Here is a 16,819-nt window from a genome sequence, read left to right as displayed (position 1 = left end):
CCGCTGAGTTGAAATATGGTGGAAGCAATTTATTAGAAAGTATAAAGTTCTAAGTGACTGTAAGATTACTACAATTTGCTGTCCACCGGAATTGTTGATAGTCTCCACCGAGGCCATCAGGACCGGCTGCTTTACCAGGTTTTAATCCTTTTATGACTCTGTACTCCGTAAAAGATTATATAAAAGGAGACTGGTTCTATTTACAAACTTATAGAATTTAAATTCTTTATGAAAAGTGAAATGGTCGCCTATATCAGCTAATGCCTCATCAAAATCTCCTTTTTTTCTCCCAAATAGGATTGTTAATTATTTGGAGTAGGGGAAGATTTGAATTTGTGGAATGCATCAGTTAGATTTGAATAAGGACAGGAATTTTTTCCGAATATCAGCAATTTTCGAATATCAGCAACATAAGAAATAATATTGCGTCGGATTGACGCCTTAGAGCAGGTGTTCCCAACCATGGTCCTCAAGGCACACTAACAGTCCAGGTTTTAGGGATAGCCATACTTGAGCACAAGTGACTTAATTAGTACCTCAGTTATATTGATTAACCATCTGTGCACAATCATGGATATGACTAAAACCAGGACTGTTAGTGTGCCTTGAGGACCGAGGTTGGGAATCACTGCCTTAGAGGTTTGCCAAAACAGTAAAGGGTATTCCCTTTCATGAGCCAATTATCCTGCCTGTATGACTGTCATGAGGATTTTACCCAACTAGGGAATTTAAGGAATGATGTGAGGTGTGAAAGATATCCAATGTCCAACAGGGCCTCTGTCTCCAATCATAGCCAAGGAGACCCAAACTAATGCGTGATCTGAGATACCAATCGTTTCTATCTCAGTATTCATAATTTCTGCAGAATAGTCTTGGAATAAAAAAATGTTATGGCCTTCCCAGGATAGGTTACGATGTTTCTGTGAGGCCGACCGGAGTTATTCCTCATAGATATAATTAAGGACGTGGAATATAACCTGCGGCCAGGGGTATTTCTTAGGGGACGAAGGCGATGTGCTGTTTCTGTAATAATTTCTTGCCAATCATCATGGACAGCAAGAATGTCCAGGAGGGTAGAACTCAAGAATTTAAATAAATCAGGAACATTCAAAGATTCAGGTAGTCCCACGACGCTCAAATTATGTCATGACTGGTTTTCAAGAATCATCAACCTTATTAAATAGCTGTAGATTGATTATGACAAGCTCCATAAATCACGCCTTCAGATCTGAAACCTCTTGGAAGTTAGGTTCTGCAGTAATTTCTGTGGCTGTTACCCACTGGGAGAGTTGCTGCATCTGAACTTAAGCTCATTTAGCGTAAAAATATACTGTAAGCTTGCTTTTGAAGCATGAGACCCATAGCTTTTTTAATCACCTTCACTACCTCCCCATAAGTAAGAGTCTGCAGTACCTTGGGATGATGTGTCAAAACCACGGCTGGAAGCTGGCGTGTCTGCTGTCTGTGAGGAACGTGCAGCCGCCATCTTGGATTCAGTCTTGCAGTGATTTTTCTGTGTTTTCCCCATCATAGAAGGGGTGGAAACCTCTGGTGGTGAGTGCAGTCTGGCACTCGTGGAAGCCAACAAGCGGCCGTGAATTGTGATGAGGCTGGGTGGGTATTGGAGCTACAGCTGAACTCTGCTCACTGCATGCTAACCGGACCGAACACATAGATTGTTTAAAAAATGTAAGCTCTCTCGATGTATATGTACTCTAAAAGAAATCACAAGATCACTGGACACACAAAATTTGTTTTACTTTGATATGTAGTACAGTGATCGCGGTGAGCCAAAAAAATTCTGGGTCCCTGGGACCCCTCACTTTACTAAATTGGGGTCCTACCTGACCTTTTCTGGGTCCCATCGGAATGATATGATATATATATACAAAGAGCCCATTTATAGGAAGCAGAGGCTGCACATCAATGGGGACAACCCATGGGGACTTCCCCCACTACTGCCAGCAACACTAACAACCCCCCTTCTCCACTACTCCCAGCATCACTAACATCCCCCTCACTGCTCCCAGCATCACTAACAGCCCCCCCACTACTCCCAGCATTACTAACACTCCCCCACTACTCCCAGCATCACAAACACTACCCCCGACTACTCCCAGCATTAATAATAACAACAACAACAAGTACCTTCAAATCGGGGGGCCGGAGTGTTCACGGCGGGGCACAGAATTCTATCCAGGTGGGCCTCCAGGACCAGGCGCAGTGTTCGGGTGGGGGGCCACCAGGACCAGTCTTCACGCAGGGGGGGGGCGGCCGGGACCAGTCTTCACGCCGGGGGGCCGCAGGGACCAGTCTTCATGCCGGGGGCCGTCGGGAAAAGTCTTCACGCCGGGGGGCTGGGCACATTTCTCCTCACTTTTTGCGCCCCACCCCGCATCAGCAGGCAGCCGCACCAGCCCACGGCACTCAGAGCAGCTGTCATACAAAGAGCGCAATCATACAAACCTGGCGCCGCGCGTGAGCCAATCAGAGCTCACAGACCGGCAGCCACCGCTGATTGGCTGCCGGTTTGCGAGCTCCAATTGGCTCGCGACCGGCACCTATTTGATTGACAGCGGTGCTTTTAGCTATGTGTGGGTCGTGTCTCCGGAGACGAGCTGTGCCGCGGCCAATCCCTGAAAGCCTGACGGGGATTGACAGCGGCATAGCGCGTCCCCAGGGACCCGACTCTCTTTTATAAATGTGAGACCCCAGTCCTTGAAACCGGGTAAAATACGCGCTATAGCGCGTATTTGCGAACACTGGTAGTATGTTAAACACTGCTGTCAATTATGAAGGTGCAATGTTTATTCCTTGTTGACTTCACAAACAAAATACTCTTTGGGTCCAATTACTGCACTAATTTTAGATTTTAATTTTGTTAGTTATTTGGCAATTCATGGTCTTTTAAAATTAACCGTATAATTTTGCAAATGTCATTGCTTTGATAAAGACTAAGCAATCTTGACAGGGTTGGGTATGAGATCCCGGTGGTCGGGATGCAGCTGGTCAGAATACCGACAGCGTCATCCCTACAGTCAGAATCCCGACACCATCAGGTAAGTACCCTAACCCTCTCCCCCGGTGCCTGAACCTAACCTCCACCTCCCCGCACTCTAAAGCTAACCCCTTCCCCCTTAGTGCCTAACCCTCCCTTTAGTGCCTAAACCTAACCTTGCCCCTAACCCCAGATATTTACGGTCGAGATACTGGAGCCGGGATCCCGACGCAGTCGGGTTTCCGGCGCCGGTATTTTAAATATCGGCATCCCGCACGCCAAGATGCTGACTACCTACCATCTGACATGTAGGCCTGCAGCATATGTTGTCTGTACATAAATAAAATATATATAAAAAGCTCTATACCGTTACAAAACACAAGATTTTTCTGTATGCATGTATACCAAATATATATAGCTTAGTTTATCATTGGAATTCTCTTTGGTTATCAGTCATTTATGGCTCACTGTAGTGTCCTTCAGTATCTTTACAGTCACGATGTGTGCATAGTTACCAACACTTCTTACACAACCATAGCATTATTGCTCTTAATCCTGAATTTTCCATTGTCAACAATTCCTTTATCACAGCTCCATCTTATTGTCATGGTAAAAAGTATAAATGATTATATCTAAGCACAAAGTAAATCTTTTACACCACATCTAAAAACCTGTTACTCAGAAACAAAACATAAAAAAAAATGTAAAAGTAAATAATTGCCGTTTTTGTTATCACTGAGAAGATTTTGTATGCACTGTAATAAATAGAAGATTTCCAAGGCAGGGTGTAGAGGAAGACAGGTCATTTTTAATGTGTTATTGAATATATATTAGGTATGGTGCTTCAAATGACAGAAGAACCTCTTTTCCAAAAACAAAAAAGTCAAGATTTTCAGATTACTAATCCCATACCTATTCTCTTTTCCAGTATTTTCACAGGTTGGTTCACTTTCTCACACCTTGAGTGTCACATCACCTGCTTAACTCTTCAGATAGCATCCACAGCCGTCCTACTGTTGCCACTCTTTGCACTAACTTTCTCCTGAATGAAAAAGGAAAACTACATAGTTTAACATATTTTAATAAACCACTTGTTAGAGCAGACCTAGAACACCATTTGTTTGGCAGGCCTTTTACTTAGCATTACACAGCATTACATACATCTCTCCATTTTCAAACGTGCACTAATAACACGTTTTCATTAAATCGTACCAGCCCTCATTTTCCACCAACTCTCCTACCAGCATCAATTTCCACATATTTTCCACTGTTGACCTGCCCTTCTTACCAAATTACCCTCCAACCATTCATCCCTCCCCTAAGTATGTAAGCTCACACAGGCAAGTTCCTCCCTTGGCACTATCCATGCCACATTTGATCCTCGTCCATTTGTTCAACGTCTTTGATCATGTACGCTCGCACATACCTTGTGTATAGGATCATAGCGTGCCGAACTGTCTCCCCTCCCTATGATGTACCACCACTTTCCTTACAAGATAGTGAGTTACCCTACCCTTGCCCTGTGTCCCTAAATTGTCTGTCAATTTATTGCTGCATGCCTGGATAATGTTTCTAGGCATACGGCATATAAGATGAACTCACGTAAATTATAAACCGCCCATGGAGCAGAAGGGCTGTACACTGTATTCTATTTCCGATACGTCAAGTTACATTGTTATAAGTTATGTTTGCCAATGCTGACATTTTGTTGTGCTTTCAAAAAGACAACATAATAATAAGTGAATAACTCTAACAAATATCTATGTTTCTGTGATATACAATGTGTCTATGATTAAAGTTTCCCTGTACTGAATTGTCTGTAGCTCTAACTAAGAGGCGTTATGTACTATTCAAGAAATGGGGAAAAGGATTCAGTTCTTAAAAAAAAAAGTTAGTTCTAAAGTCTGCCGATAGGGGAAACTATGGTATTGTTCAATGTAAAATGCATGAACAAATGAATAAATAAGACAACTCTCTAAAATTAATTTTCACAAATGTAATTTTTCCTCTTTGTAAAAACTGGAAAAAATAACTGAACTGGAATGAAATTTTAACTCCAAAATCAAAAGTGTGCCCTGCCCTTAAGAGAGTAGAATATGTTCACAAATCTAAAGGGGATGTAGTTTATATCCCGGTGGTCAGAATGTCGGCGCCAGCATCCCGACGGTAAGTATTGTGGTTAGACAGAGGCTAGGGTTAGGCCGTGTGGGGGAGGGGGGATTGGGGTAGTTTTAGACTGTGGGGGGAGGGGTGGGTTTAGGCTGTGGGGAGGGGGGGTTAGGTTTAGGGTTTAGGGTTAGGATACTTACCTGCAGGTGTCAGTATCCTAACCCTGACGGGATGCCGGCATCTGGATTCTGACTAACAGGATCCTAAGCACCGGCATACCATACTCAACCCATCTTTTTTTTTTTAGTTAAAATTTGAGGTCCACTCAGTTTCTTTTCCAGTTTGTACAAAGATGGAAAGAAAATTGATTTATCTTTTTTAAAGAATGCCGGCTCCAGGTGCTGACAGGGCACAGTGCAGGCAATGTTGGCTGTATCTGTGAGGTGGGTGGGATCGCATTGTATGTTAGTCTACCAGCCACTGAGGGCTCTGAGAAGGACAGGGGATCCCCTCAGCTCTACTGTCAAGACATAATTTAGGCTGCTTATATTATAGATATTGGATGAGATTTAATGGGGCAGATGTATGAAGCTCTGGAAAGTGATAAAGTGCAGAGTGATAAACGGCCAACCAATCAGCTCACAACTGTCATGTTACTAGCTGTGTTTGAAAAATGACAGGTGGGAGCGGATTGGTTGGTAGTTTATCACTCTGCACTTTATCACTTACCACAGCTTCATACATCTGCCCCAATGGGTGATCAGAGCGATCACTTTTGTGTCTGTTGATGTGTAGGCCGTTAGCTGGCCGTGTGGTTTCACTAACTTTTCTGAAAAATGTCTATGAATGTTTCCCATCTTAACACTATCTCTGTAGATTGGCGCTACGGACAGGAGTGACCAATAAACACTTTTACGAAGTATCGGCCACATTACAGTGACTGACATTTGCACTGACCCCTGACTCCTCCCACCAGTACAGATGATGTTTTTACCTGAGAGTTTTGACTTCTGCTAAGCATGTCAGAGACCGATATTATGTAATGGATAAAACCTGCAATTCCATGAAAAATGATATGGCCTGATTCAGCAAGGATTGCAGTTGCTTATACACAATCGGCCAATTGTTGGCTACTGCGCATGCGCAAACTAGCCACTGCGATCAGAACTGCGATCGCAGAGGCTACACAGACACATAGAGTGATTGACAGGAAGTGCCCTTTGTGGATGATGAAGGGGGGGTGGTTGGGCGAACACAGGCGTGTCAGTGTGTTTCAACGCCGTTGCATTGGCATGCATAAAATAGCCACTGCGATACCATACGCAGCCTGAGGCCTCATAGCGTGCACTGAAGTGAGCAATTCCTAAGTGAGGTCTGACCTGACTAAACTGTGCGTATCGGTCCAATGTTAATTGATGTTACCGATTATTTCGCTATGTTGCCAAAGTATACAGATGTGAGTAAGGGGAAGTGGGTGTCTTTATGTTAGGCTGTGATCACAATGCGAATGCAAACATTTGCATATCACCGTTGATATTAGCAACATGCAGAATCAGTGTGTGTGTTTTATCTATGTAATAAAATTAGCTGCTGATAAAATTGGAATTTAATGACAGTCGGTATGAATTCTGACCCTTCCCACAAGTGGCAGTGTTCTTAACTTCCAGAGAGATCCAGCATTACACACATTTGTCTCCAAACACTTATGTTATTTCCCATACTTGCTCATTAATTTCACCTCATGATGAAAAAACAAGGACACTCCTGAAAATTGACAAATAACCTCTGTAAAGTAAACAAACGCAAGCATGCACTTTAGGTCCACCATTTCCATTCGCATGGGCAACGGTGGTGTGGTCAGTGGCACAACAACTGGAAGAACTGAGATAGAAAAGAGCAAGAATCAGAGGATCAGGAAGTAACAAATACAGACACAGTGGGGCAGGAGAGCAAGGTAAGAAAAGCAATAGAGAGGGAGATGAGAGAGAGAGAGACTAGTGAGGGAGAAAGAAGAGAAAAGGAGGAAGTGTCAGAGGAAGAAAGGGGGGATAAAAATCCAGGCATCGCTGGGTACAAGAGCCAGTTTAACATAAACTACTGTGGTTTACTGTAATAAGTCACATGGTGGTCTTTTTTTTTTTTTTCTTTTTCTAAAGCTATTAGTAATGATTTATAGTTTGTGACATTACCATGGCAGATGACATATAATGCAGGTTGTAAAAAGATGTTTGAATGTGAATGCTGCTAAGAGAGGTATTCAGAGTGCAACCACCACACAACAACTACTGCCATCACACACACACACATAAATACAATGAGGGGATCCCACGAAACTACATGCATCCATTGCAGTGTGCCAATTACAGTTTAAATGACTGCTTTCTCTTCCAATTAGCGAGCTGCATGAACTGCATGCCAGTTTTTCCCCTAATTCTATGTGAGTTCTTATTGGCTTGTTAACTGAATAGATATCTTCAAACCAGGTTGTGACCTCACTCACCAATATTAGGCCGCAAGTTTCTTCATTTGACCATGTGAAATAAGATGTAAGAATAAAAGACTATTCTACAGAAGTATTCCGTGCATATACAAGTGCTTTTATACTGATATATTTTTATTACACAGTAAGTGTGTTATTCATGATAACACAGGAGTTGCTGTTTGAAACACAGAAAGTTACTTGCATGAACAATATTCATTATAGGTGTGCTTTATATTCTCTGAAAACTGCAGAATGAGTCTTATGACATAAACAGCAACACTACAGCAATATGTAGCGTTGTCTAAAGCAGTATGAGCAGTAAACCATTTAGATCAGAGCTCGACAAAACCCGGGGGCCAAGTCGCCATGGCGACCAGATTTGGTTGCCTGGCGACCAGATTTTCAGCAACCCTCGGGCCCTCTGTCAGTGGCGGGCTGGGCAGGGGGCCATGCGGGCCGCTGGCGGCTGGCAGTCTGTGTCTCTGTGACACAGCACCGCGCGTGTAGCTCTGACTGGACGGAGTTTGGTCAGTTCTACACAGTGACTGACAAACACACAGCCGCCTGTGCCGGCAGCTGTGTGTTTGTTTTGAGTGGCAGCCAATGAGAGTCTGTTAGACTCTCACTGAGTGCCGCTGCACCCACTGCAGGAGCCACTCCATCTTCTGGCTCCTGCAGTGGGTAATGGGAGAGACGTCATGAAGTCTCTCCCATAATGCAGAGCGGCCCGGGAGGACGAACGGAGGAGCGGATGGCGGCGGCGGAAGCGGGGATTCAGGTAAGTGTTTTTGTATTTTTTATTACTTGTTGCACTACAATGGGGAAAGCACTACTGGGGGCACTAAAAGGGGGAGAGCACTACTGGGGGCACTAAAAGGGGGAGAGCACTACTGAGGGCACTAAAAGGGGGGGCACTACAAGGGGGATTACTACTGGGGGCACTACAAGGGGGGGGCTACTACTGGGGGCACTACAAGGGGGGGGACCACTTCTGGAGGCACTGATTAAAGGGGCACTACATAGGGGGACCACTACTGGGGGCACTACATAGGGGGACCACTACTGGGGGCACTGTATAAGGGGGGGTGTTACTAGGGCACTGTATAGGGGGGTGCTACTAAGGACAATGCATAGTGGGGACTACTACTGGGGGCACTGCAGAGGGGGGACCACTACTGGGGGCAAGGCATAGGGGGGACCACTACTGGGGGCACTGCATAGGGGTGCCCAAAGCATATTCTTGCATCTTGGCCCATCACTCTCTAGTTCGCCCACTGCCGGTGGTGGTTTTGCTTGCCCGGCGTTTTTTGGCTGCGGAGGGGTGGTCTTTCTGGGGGTTGGTTGCCTGGAGAGGCGGGTTAGCTGCTCAATAATGTGGCTGTGGGGGGGTGGTTTACCTGGGGTACCCTATTAATGGTGTGGCCATGGGGGTTGGTTGCCTGGGGCGTAGGTGCGAAGTAATGCTGCCCTGGGGAAAGGGGGGGTCTGGCTCCTACACTTTCATCCTGGCTCCTAGGTTTTAGAAAAATTTGTCAAGCCCTGATTTAGATCATGGACTGCAGCTATAATTCATTTAGGTCAAAAGATTCAAATATTAGTAAATGAGCAACAAGCACATTTTGACAGGATCACATGCACTGATGTCCCACCTCATCAATAGCAATACAGCTTCGCTCTGTAGCTCTGTCCTACTGCTTTCCAGTCAAAGTTAAGAATTTGATTTTACCAAATCTTACAAGAGGACTTGTGGAATAAAGTAATGGTCACAAATCGGTGATGTTGTAATGTGGCAGTGGGCTCACAGCATAGTAGTGCAATAGTGGGTAGGGATAACAGTCTGGTGTTGCAGTACTTTGCGGGGCACAGTGTTAGACCCAACCCTTTTATTATTATTTTTGCAACATTTCACCTCGGTCCTGACTTTTTTTTTTTTTAGATATTGTCTATGTCTGCAGGGATGGCCATCAGAAGCAGATGGTTTACAACCATAAATGTTTTTGATCTGATGGTGGAGTCCAGGATATCCACCATTGCATGCTTCTTTCTAATGTGTGTTCCCCTGATATGTGCTGATGTACTAGACCACAGGTTCTCAAACTCGGTCCTCAGGACCCCAAACAGTGCATGTTTTTCAGGTATCCTCACAGAATCACAAGTGAAATAATTAGCTCCACCTGTGGATCTTTAAAAGGTTTCTGTGAGTAATGAATACACCTGTGCACCTGCTGCGTGACCTGCAAAACATGACCTGTGTGGGGTCCTGAGGACCGAGTTTGAGAACCACTGTACTAGACCACATGGAGAAACACTGACACGGTGGCAGTGCTCCTTTGCACATACATAAACTAGTTTTGTCTTCTGCGCATGTGCTTGATTGTACTATTGATGATTTAAACCATCATATGTTTTTTCGAAACAATGGTTACATACCATTGCAAGGCATCTAACATTGGATTGAAACAACTGCTTTTTAGTGGTGGAGAGTGATTGTTAACTTGATATACTTCAAGCCACATGAGCAGCCCTCCACCTTCACAGGAGCCACACCTTACCTTTTTAATTACAAGAGTGAAAAAAACAACCCCAACACAACCTCCTCATGTCAGTATCACTAATGAGAAGAGTGCACATAACCTATTTACTTCACTAAGCCCCTCTTTCATAGTTCCACAATTATTAATGATGATTCCACAGAGGTGATCATTAAATATCAGAATTTATGGTTTGGTTTATTCAGATTGTGGCCTGGCCTCTGGATTAATCTATAGAAAAACCTGCCACAAAGGCCAGCCACTAGATTAATCTATATAAATATGGAAGCGGCAACCAACGTATCTGTTTCTGTATCAACCTATCTGTCATAACTGCTAAATCTGCACCAAGAGTCTGCAGCTAAAATGGCTTCAAAAGTCTGAAGCCCTGAAGTGTAGATTTAAAATAATAATAAAGTTTCCTTGCCATCCTCTGCTCTATAAAATGTTATATAAATTATGTTTTTGTCACTTAAAACAGGTAATTTTCATATAATTTGTTTAAGATAATGCTTTAGATCATCATTTCATATATATTTTTTGTCTATATGCTGAAGAAAACTATAGTTGGATATGGCAAGGGCCGGATAACAATCCTGCCGCAGGCTCAATAGCATTTATGTTCACATATTCTAGACCAAAGTGAATTATTTGTCCTGTTTTGCCTTTGAGATACACATTTTGTTTAATACACCTGCAGCCTCATGCTTATTTGTTCTCTGTATGATTTAATACCATACGGCACACATTCCATCTTATATGCAGTATACAAAAATAATGAATTGTAAGAGAAAAAAAAACATTGAAGCAGCTGGCTATACATTGCCATGTTTTTCTACAATGCGATATTGTATTTTGGCGACGTGTTTTAACTATTTATTTTACCTGTTTGCTTATTATACTACAAATCTATCTTTTTAACAGCTTATGTGTTTGTGGTTTAGTGCTGCTGTTTACTGCTCTGTATCATTGTACTCAATGCTCAGATTCATTATAAAAGTGAGCAAGGATAGCAAGAGATAGGAGTGTTGGAAAGGAAGAAGATAGCTATTATAATAATGCGTGGGCTTGAGGAAGCTGGCAGCACTGAGAATTAGTAATGGAATCTGAACCTGAGCAGAACAGGTACTTCTATTTATTATGTAAATATATAATAAGGCTTTGGAATGCTTTGTGATCAGTTACAGACCATGATTGCATTTTCATGTATGTACGTTTAATGTTACTTGCTTATAAATCTGCTTATCCATTTCTGTTAAAGTAGGAAATATGAAAAGCTTCTACATGAGGATATAGTGTTACGAATTAAATAAAAATGTAATGTTTTCCTTTACCTTGCATGACTTTCATTAGGAGTACTAAAAATATTGTGCATACATTCAAGGAATGTTTTTCAAAATACACTGCTGACAAATCAACAGTAGTGTACTGCCACCTAATTAAATATTTCATTTCAGTGCAGAATACTGTTTTATAATAGAAAATATTTTCTTTATTGTTCTATATGGTTTATGCATGCTATAGCTTTATGTTAATATGTTTCTGTTATTATTACTAACATTTATTTCTATAGAACCACTAATTATGCAGCACTGACAGAATTGTCATTTTCATCAGTACATGCCTTCTTGGAGCTTAAGGCGCGTATCCACTACACGAGAAAAATGAGCGATTGAACGATTACAACATCGTTATCGTTCAATCGCTCATTAATCGTGCAGTACGATTACGACATAGTTATCGGTCCATTAATCCAAGCATCAATTATGCCAGCAATGACTGCGCTCCCGCTGGTTGTTGTCGGCATTTGTCATCACCTGAACATGCAGGCCAACCTGACCAGATAGTCAGGTTGTGCATGCTCGGGGATGAGGGAGGGTGCCTGCACTGAACAACATATCTTTCAGGGTGGGCACATTATCCACTGCACAGGATGATGAACGATTACTATGTTGTAATCATACAGTCGTTCCACTCTCGTGTAGTGGATACGCACTTTTACAGTGTAAATTCCCAACCACAAACACATATTAGGATATCTTTTAGTCAGTAGCCAATTTAATCTTGCAGCATGTTTTTCGCAAACACATGGAGAACATACAAACTCCACAAAGATAGAGCCCTGATCAGGATTGGAGCGCCTTGCCCCAGTGTTGAGCTGCAATGCTAACCACTGTTCTACTGTGCTGTCTATTGTCTTTTTTCCGTTCATAAAAAATGTACACATATAGTTAAAAAAATAAATACATTTTGTAACTCGAGGATTAAAACACAGAATGCTGATAAATATACAAATCTGTCTTTATACAGCATTGTTGAAATTGTGCCAAAAAAACACTTACCTCGCACAACGGTGATGGATACAGTGGTGTGCCATGTTATAGTCCGTTTTCCAAACTACAGCCACAGGGTGGCTAGTATCCCACTTGTACTCTGCAACCTCGCAATTTTCAAGCTATCACAAAAAATTATTGAAAAACAGCAAAATATTAGCACAATATTAGCAAAAAAGTAGCAAAGAAAATTACAACTAGTTAACATTGCTGTCTATCCATAATACTAAGAATGTGGCTTAACATGGAAAATCATGTTGTTATACATATAATACAATGCCCTATGACATACATGACATTAAACAAAGAACAAATATTTGCAAATATTTTTTTTGATAATATTCTGCTCTTTTTTTTAAGTTGCTTTTTTTTTTTTTACTAATTCTGTCAAGTCTTTGCTATTTATATTTTTTGTACATTTTTTTCTGTGCATATTTTTGCAATTGAAAGCGACATGTTAAGTATACTCAATACTGGACGCAATTGCAAGACTGCACGTTTTGGGAAACTGAGGCCGTCGCTGCTCCCTCCCCGCCATGTCTGGCCTGTTCTGCTAGAAGTGGAGACGTGATGGAGATGCATATTACTATGAATCGCCCGGCTACAGAGCATGCACATTGCTAAAAATCGCAAGATCTATTCTAAAATGGTATTAGTTCTAACTCAGAAGCTATGTTCTGTTTTTTTTATCATGGAAACAGAATCCATACACACATTAAGTTCAGATATATCCATCCTATTTACAATATCCAGTAATGCTATTAAAAAAACAGGTTGCTTTATCATGGGGGTGGCAACAAGTTTAAATTTCTTTCACTAGCTGGCAGAACCTTGTCATTCTCATAATCGAGAGACCAAACTTTACATTACTCATGCAATGATGGCTGATAAGTCGTTCAATAGGTAGAGGCCATTGCCTTAGATCAGATTTGGTGTCTTTCTGGCTGCCCCCTCCGGGAGGGCACAGCCAGGTCAGCGCTGCATGGTGCGTGGTGGCGTCAATAGTGTGCGGTTTGTAAGGCGTGGCAGCGTGATCGCAGCCCCTCCCTCCCACCCGCTATACAAGGCCGAGATTACCGGAATTGCAAATCAGGGGGCTGGGCTACGATGACGTGATTCGCCTATTTACACTTGTTAAGTGGGAGACTGCAGAGAGGGTGGGAAGGGTTTTACGCAGGTAGCACCCAGACCGGGAGACTTGCCCTCTCTTGCGGGCGGCCCGGGAACACAACCCGATTTTTGTGAGCCTCCCATCCATTCCGGGAGAGTCGGCAAGTATGCCGTAGATTAGGGGTGGACAATAATCATGCCCCCAGCTGTTATCGAACTACACATCCCAGCATGCTCTGCCACAGTTTTGCTAATTGGCCATGCTAAACTATTGCAAGGCATGCTGGGATGTGTAGTTCAACAACAGCTGCAGGGCCGCTTATTGCCCACCCCTGACTTAGGTGAATGCTTAATAGAGGATAAACTAGACTGAACTACTTTTATATGTTACATGTGCATCCTAGTTTGATCCTTGTATACCGGTATTAGGAGATATAGTAATTTGTGTATATTTACTATCACTATTATTTGTCTTATTGTATCTTCTAATAAATGAGAGATTTTTTTTCTTACTACTACCTTCATTTTTGTAACTTTTGTTGTGCTACTACTGCGGACTCTGCCCAGTCTATGGCTACACAGTCCAATATGCAGCGAGCTGCGATGCACTCTATTCTGACACCTTTCTATCATAGCCAGCATTAACTTTTTCAGCTATTTGTTCTACAGTTGCTCCTCTGTAGGATATAACCAAACAGGCTAGCCTCTGCTCCCCACGCTCATCAATGAGCCTTTGGCATCCATGACCCTGTCGCTGGTTCACTGGTAGTCCTTCCTTGGTATGTACTTACCACTGCATACCAGAAACACCCCACAAGACCTGTTGTTTTGGAGATGCTCTGACCCAATTGTCTAGCCATCACAACTTGACCCTTGTCAAAGTCGCATAGATCCTTGAGCTTAGCTATTTTTACTTCTTTAAACACATCAACTTTAAGGACTGGGGGCCTGCTTCAAAACTGGACAGTATCCTCATGTTTGCACAATTGAGCAATTATTTGCTACTACTTATGTGCGAAAAGTCCAGAAAACCACTATGGCGCATGCATTCCCATGAGTGTACACGGAGTCCGCTGTTGAATATGGCATACTGGCATTAGAACATGTGAGGCAAAACCATGGGCGTTTCTGGGGGTTGTATGGGAGGTAGCCTGGTGAACGCAAAAAGGCTATTTCATGAGCATGTTTTAGGAGTGTCACTGGTGTGACAGTGAACACGGCTACTTTGCCAAATGCAGAGCCGCAGAGACAGAAGCCACATTCAGAAGAAGATACTGGGCGAACCATAGGCTGGCGCACCGGGCTTCTCAGGGCCTGCAATGTCCGGCAGACTCTAGAACACAAGGGAAAGGCTGAAACTAGCAGAATCAGGCCCTGAGTGGTCACTTGTTGCCTGATATATCTCATCCCTTGACTGGTGCCATTGTATCTAGATAATCAATGTTATTCACTCAACCTGTCAGCGGTTGTAGTGTTATGGTGGTTCTATGTGTGTGGTTACTGTCAGGATCACCGAACATAGAGCCTGATGTAGAGATGTACGCTAATGCCACAGCAGCTGTGAATTTGTACAGAGTGTCTGTGTGAAAATATGCAAATCTTGCAGCTTTCTGGATTCATATCGAAACTCCCACCGCCGGCTTCACAAATCTAATTGTTTACGTACATAGACGTCGCGTTGGTCGCAGAACTGTAGATTATCGGACATCTGAGTAACCCTATGGTCACGCAGAATGGCTGCAGGAACTGAGACACCGAAGCCATATGGGGCCACAGTCACAGGCTGAAACACACCCCAAAAACTGTTGCAACGTGCCTGCATTATCGTTGCCACCCCCCCCTTTGTCGTCCACAAACAGTTCCTGCCTGGCAATCACTTTGCCCGGAGGCTACCAGAGAATGACCTTCCTGCAGACACCAGTGGGAGTTTCTGGCACGTTTACATTAGCCCGTGACTACGGCAGGCAAGTGTTTAAAATAGTCTGCAAAAATGAGAGAGAGATCTCTGCAACATTTTCTTGTGAATTGATAGATGTCATTTTTAGGTTGTTTCCAACTATCAACTACCATCGCCTTTCCTGTGGATGCCAATTAAAAACTGCATGTAACGAATCTAAACTTTCTGTTACAGTTCTGCACTAACCTGAATTATCTTAAGCCTCTTCTCTATGGCTAAATATCTTTGTTCTATTTCATTCCACTCACAACTCCTTCATCCCTCATACATCTTTTGCCATATAATTTCAGAAATCATATCTCTTATTTATAGGGTAAACTGGCCACATTTAATATTGTAGTCCTTTCAATCACAGCTTTATGACAGAAATGTGTACTGATTTTGTAGAATCTATACTATTATTCCAGGGATTCAGTTCTGTAATTTTGAGTAAGCAAGTAGGCTAGGTATCCAACCAATGTTTGAATGAGCCATCTCCCTCTGTGACCTAGACAGCAGGGCCCCTGTCCTCCAGATGTTTAAGGAGACAATAAATTAAGAGGGGAATGAGTGGATAGAGGATGGGTGAACATATTTATGTGTCTCGGAAGGGGGGGATAAGGAGATCAGCTGAGTACGCAGGATCTCTTGCACAGTTCATTCTCCATGTCAAGTGGCAAATGTATATTAAACACGTACTGAAGTATCTTTTTCCATTACTTAGGCATTATTGTTTTGATTTCTTCCTTTTTAGCAAATTACTGGTTCTCCGCCCTCTCTCAAAGGCAACCAACTGCGTTCTTGGAATACCTCTATGGAGAACAAATGTGATCACTGATTTAACCAGTTTGATGCATTAATCTAGAACAAACTATGCTTGATCATAAACTGTTGATGTTGACCTTGAATCGGGCTAATAACTGTATACGTTTTACTTGCTATATTTATCATAATGCACCCATCTAACAAGTGTTTTGTTTTACATTCAAGTTGTTGTATTAGTGATGAAATGATTAGGTTTGCTGCCTGTTATTACATACTTAGGGGTAAATTTACTAAGATTCGAGTTTGGTCGAGATGAAAATCTCGGGTGAGTTTAGGCATGTTTTTCATCTCGCAAGCTTACTAAAGACAAACTCGGGTGATTTTGGGAGAGCGTTCTCTCTTCTCCCTCGTAAAACTCGGGTGAGATTGCAAACTCGAAACAACTCACCATTGGGCAAATTCAGAAGTACTTTTCATGAAAAAGATGCAACTCGGGAATTTACCAAGAATCGAGATTACAATCTTGGGTGAAATTTAAGCAAACTCACACAGAAA

The 16,819-nt window shown here is 42.7% G+C and overlaps 1 protein-coding gene across 1 annotated transcript in view; it reads left to right on the top strand.

The window, feature by feature from the left end:
* Positions 1-16,819, top strand: part of HIVEP1 (HIVEP zinc finger 1) — a 176,750-nt gene that overhangs the window by 94,647 nt on the left and 65,284 nt on the right. The gene's annotated exons all lie outside the window — the stretch shown is intronic.

Source organism: Taudactylus pleione, unplaced genomic scaffold (genome assembly GCF_031769625.1).
Source record: "Taudactylus pleione unplaced genomic scaffold, aTauple2 ptg000116l, whole genome shotgun sequence".
NCBI classification, from domain to species: domain Eukaryota; kingdom Metazoa; phylum Chordata; class Amphibia; order Anura; family Myobatrachidae; genus Taudactylus; species Taudactylus pleione.
Note: the sequence above shows the minus strand (reverse complement) of the source record. Positions and strands in the feature narration are given on the sequence as shown.